General features: G+C 40.6%; 1 pseudogene; it reads left to right on the top strand.

Moving 5' to 3' along the window:
- The first annotated feature begins 3055 nt into the window (after window positions 1-3055).
- LOC101994809 lies at window positions 3056-3789 on the top strand (annotated as a pseudogene).
- Window positions 3790-5295: the final 1506 nt, after the last annotated feature.

The raw sequence follows: 5295 nt of genomic DNA, 5'->3' as shown, positions 1-5295 counted from the left end.
TTGAAACACATTTGGCTAGTGTCCGCATTCACTGCCCTCAGGGACCTAGCAGGACACGTCAGCAGCCACAGCCACAGAGACTCCAGGAGGACAGCTCCCTCTATAAAAAGCAAGCCCTCTCTTCCTTCCTCGCTGGCTCAGACGCCGCCTCTGCACCACTCACCGATAAACCTCCCACGTGGGCCCTGTTGCATGGCATGATGTGACTTCGCGGTGCCCCTTGGCTCCAACCCACAAGACACCTTTCTTCCGCCACTAAATCATTACAGCTGATTCTAGTGTATGAGATTCCTCCCCCCCCCCCTCAATATAAACTAGAAAGTGCCCATGAGGAAATGTGTTGTTCAAACATCGATACCTCTAAAACTCTGGGGAAGAACGTGAACCTTGTCTGCTCTTGCGTAGATTCAGGAATTTCAAGGAATAGAAGCTTTAACTGACAATACAATGTAGAACAGCAGAAGAGATATTTGGGGCTTTTGGGATTCATTCTAGTGCCTCAGACCTTCTAACTTCACAGATTGCCTGTGTAACATGTTTACAGTATATTAATAAGCACCTGGCACTTGCCCCTCTGAAAGCACAAGTAAGAAGAGAGATGGCTGGAAAAATAGTCGTGCTTATAATTAGTTTACAGAACTTAGGCTAAACAAATTGTGACATATATATATATATATATATATATATATATATATATATATTTGTTCTTTATTTTAATAAAGCAAGATATATTTCTTTACATTACAGAATGCAGGGAGAGACAGCTAAACTTGAGGGGTATTTAAAAGATGATGTAGAAAACCGTACTGTTTCTTTATTTTAGTAAAATAGGATATATTTCTTTACAATACAATACAAATTATTTCTTTAACTTCATAGGTTGATTCCAACACATTTTTTAAATTTCATTTTAAAAGCATCTTTCTGCCAATACTTAGCAATCAAAATTTAATTCAGTTTTGATTGCATTTATCAACCTATCTAGTGTGTAATAATCAAAACCCATTCTCTCCATAGCCTATGTCAGGGGCAGTTTATTGCCCCCCCCCCCCCCAGCTATTCAGGCTTCGCTGCAATGCACTAGATGGCTCAAGGACAAGACGTCATTTGGTCTCAGAGTAGGTGTGAGAGGTGATATATATATATATACTTTTGTGGCTGGCGTGTGTGCCTCTGGGTAATTTCCTGTCCTTAACAATTGAGCTGACGGGAAAAATAAATAAATAAAGTGGATGTTTATGAGTTCGAGGCCAGCATGGTCTACAAGACCTAGTTTCAGGATAGGCTCCAAAGCTACAGAGAAACCCCGTCTCAAGAAACAAAAAACAAAACAAAACAAAAACAAAAAAGAAAGAAAGAAAGAAAGAAAGAAAGAAAGAAAGAAAGAAAGAAAGAAAGAAGGAAAGAACGAACTGAGCTGAATCTCCAGCAGGGCCAGTTCTTGAAGACAGAGCTGCTTCTTTTGTACTAATTTCTTAGTTTGCTCAGCAGTTGATGTATTTGACTTGGAAGGAAACTTTTGACTTAGCAAAACATTTAGAATTATTGCTGCATTCCTTTGTTTTGCTAAATTAAACGGTGACCATTAACATATCCAGTTCAGAAAAAAAAAATCTCATTTGACGGTGCACCACGCACATTTCACAACACAGGATGCCACTTTACAAATAGAGAAAAGAAATTAAAAGCAAAGGAAGATTCCTTGTAAGGAGTGACTTGGTAAACCCGAGTCTTTGCCATGAAATCCACGTACCCAGACATCAACTCCATGTTGCCTGTGGGAGACAGCGGCTCTGCTCTCAGGCTCCTCACCCTGAGAGCACTATCATGTCCATTGTAGGGCTTCAGAATTCTTAAGCCCAAATCCATCTCTCTTATGTTTATACTCTCTTCCACTGTAACTTTTTGTAAGGGCTTGCAATTATCCACACCTACCGCAACAGGTCAAACAGGTTTTCACACTGAGCTCTTAGGAAACTTCATTCTTAACTGTCTTCCACAGATTATTTGAGGAGCATTTTCTAGCCAACTACTAAAATATTTACTTTGGGGGTTTGATTGGGCTTTCACTCCAATAGGTAGCAATTTCCCAAGCCTGGAATGCCCCTGGTTACTGAAAGAAAGGTGTCAGTTTCAAGTTCTTTTTTCCTCCCTCATAATGGGGAGAAAGGGAAAGGCCTGGAAAATAAATGAAGAAAATGTGCATCAGAAGCAAGTGAGCAAGTCAACCAGAAACTCAATACTTGCAGAGAGAAATAAAATGGGTAAAGTTAGCAAGTCTATCATTAAAGTTTTATTTAAAATGAAAAGAAGAAAGAAACGAGCCTAGTGCTGGAACTGGCCTGGCAGAAATGAAATAGTCTTTCTTTCTTTCTTTCTTTCTTTCTTTCTTTCTTTCTTCTTTCTTTTTCTTTTTTCTTTCTTTCTTTATTCTTTCTTTTTCTTTTTTCTTTTTTCTTTCTTTCTTTCTTTCTTATTTTTTTAAATTATTTACTATTTAAAAAACAATCTTTTCTTATTTTACATAGAAATCCCAGTACCCACTCCCTCCTCTCCCCCCCTCTTCCCACTCTTTTCCCCCAGCCTATTCCCCACCCACTCCTCATAAAGGGTCAAGCTTCCTATGGGGAGTCAACAAAGTTTGGCAGGACCAAGGCCTTCCCCCTCTATCTAGGCTGAGCAAGGTATCCCTCCAAAGAGAATAGGCTCCAAAAAGCCAGTGCAAGCAATAGGGATAAAACCTGGTTCCACTGCCAGCAGCCCCACAGACTGCCCAAGCCACACACTGCCACCCACATTCGGTGGGCCTAGATTGGTTCTATGCAGGTTCTCCTGCTGTGAGCCTAGAGTCACTGAGCTCCCCACTCAGGTCAGTTGTTTCTGTGGCTATCTAATGGTCCTGATCACATTATTGCCCCTCCCTCTCTTCGACTGAACTCTGGGACTTCAATACAGTGCTTAGCTGTGGCTCTCTGCATCTGCTTCCACCAGCTGCCGATGAAGGTTCTCTGATGACCATTAAGGTAGTCATCAATCGGTATCCACGAGCGGGCTCGAACCGGGACGTGTTCCTGGTCGGCGGCGTCTCATCTCCTTGTTGCCGGCTCGTCTATAATTCCCGGGACCTCCGGGCCCAGCAGCATGACGTCTGCCTTGGAGAACTACATCAACCGAACTGTTGCTGTTATCACTTCTGATGGGAGAATGATTGTGGGAACACTAAAAGGTTTTGACCAGACCATTAATTTGATTTTGGACGAAAGCCACGAGAGGGTGTTCAGTTCTTCGCAAGGAGTCGAACAAGTCGTATTAGGATTATACATTGTAAGAGGTGACAACGTAGCGGTCATTGGAGAAATTGACAAGGAGACGGACTCTGCGCTCGACTTGGGGAACATCCGAGCAGAACCTCTGAACTCCGTCTCACACTGAAGACTCAGACTGCTTAGATGTCTGTAAATCCTGTACAGAAACTGCTTGTCCTGAAGATGATGTTGAGAATTTTTTATGAATGTGTAATTGTGGATTTTGACTTTGTGTTGGTTCATTGTAATATGTAAATTTAAATATTTCTACATTTTTATTGGGAAACATTGCCTAAATTAATAAATGTGGTTGCCTGGTTTATTTTTCTACTAAATGATATAAAACTCTAAGGATCATTTTGAAAACTTTGCAAATACTATTGCTTTTGGTAATTTAATATTTATGGAAATTGGCTGTAAAAAGAACTTGGGCTATTATTATAACTTATACATGCAAATAATAGTAATAAAAGAGACACATTTCTTACCTTTTTTTTTTAATAAAATAACTAGACAATAAATTGTCTTCTACAAGTACCTGAGTCATACCTGAGATGTTTATCCCACTGCTCTAGATCTACGGTGGTTGAAAAACTTCATCCTTAGGTCTAAGAGATGTGAATATACAATTTGGTTGAGTAGTGAAAAACTGCACGCTTAAGTTGCAACGAAAATGAATAGGAAAGTGTGACCAGGAGGACGTCGATAAATCTTCAGATGCCTAGTAAGGTCCCAGAATTCAGTGTCTGAAAACAGATTCTGCATATCTTAAATACTGTTGTGCTGCTGAATCTTTTAAAAAAGCGTGGGGAATGTCTGCCGTTGCAGGAGTTTTGTACAGTGTGGGTATTGACTTCAGTCCAGAGCAGTGCTCTGCTGTGTCTCCATTCGCTCATTCCATTGAGCTGCTCTCATAAAGTTGTCTCAGAGAATTCATGGAAGCAGTGTTGGAGGTCGATTTCATAGTGTACGCATTTATAGTTTTATGTGTGGGCCAAAATGGGTATCTTTGGATCAAACAGAAAAGTGTGTATTATAATTCAAATAAAATCAGTCTTTTTTTTTTTTTAAAAAAAAAAGATAGTCATCAATCTCATTAAAGGAGAAGGCCAGTTCAGGTACCCTCTCCACTATTGCTTACAGCCTTAGCTGGGGTCTTCCTTGTGTATTCCAGGTTTCTAGCTAGCCCAAAAGGGCTCCCTCAATCAAGATATCTAGTTTCTGTCCTTCCCCCATCTCGACCATCCTGTTCCCCCATTTTCTCCTTTCCTCTCCCCTTCTCCACTGCCCTTCCCCTTCTCCCCTCCCTTCTCCCCCATGCACAAAATTTTCTCAGGAGATCTTGTCTCTTTCCCCTTGCCAGGGGTATCCATGTATGTGTCTCTTAGGGTTTGCCTTATTACCTAGCTTTTCTGGAGTCCTGGACTATAGGCTGGTTATCCTTCGATTTACATCTAATATCTACTTATGAGTGAGTACATAGAGTGTTTGTCTTTCTGGGTCTGGGTTACTTCACTTAGGATGGTTTTCTTCCTAGTTCCATCCATTTGCCTGCAAATTTCAAGATGTCATTGTCTTTTACTGCTGAGTGATACTCCATTATGTAAGTGTACCATATTTTCTATTTTCTTTATCCATTCTTCGGTTGAGGGTCATCTAGGTTTTTTTTCCAGATTCTGGCATTTACGAATGACGCTGCTGTGAACACAGTTGAGCAAATGTCCTTTGTAATATGATTGAGCATCCTTTGGATATATGCCCAAGGATGGTTTTTCTGGGTCTTGAGGTAGATTGATTCCCAGTTTTCTGAGGAACCGCCATACTGATTTCTAAAGTGGTTGTACAAGTTTGTACTCCCACCACCAATGCAGGAGTGTTCCCTTTACTCCTCATCCTCTCCAGCATAAGTTGTCATCAGTGTTTTTAATCTTAGCCATTCTGACAGGTGTAAGATGGTATCTTGGAGTCATTTTAATTTGCATTTTTCTGA

Source organism: Microtus ochrogaster, linkage group LG10 (assembly GCF_000317375.1).
Source record: "Microtus ochrogaster isolate Prairie Vole_2 linkage group LG10, MicOch1.0, whole genome shotgun sequence".
Classification (NCBI taxonomy): Eukaryota; Metazoa; Chordata; class Mammalia; order Rodentia; family Cricetidae; genus Microtus; species Microtus ochrogaster.
This window is presented reverse-complemented; position numbering and strand designations above follow the sequence as displayed.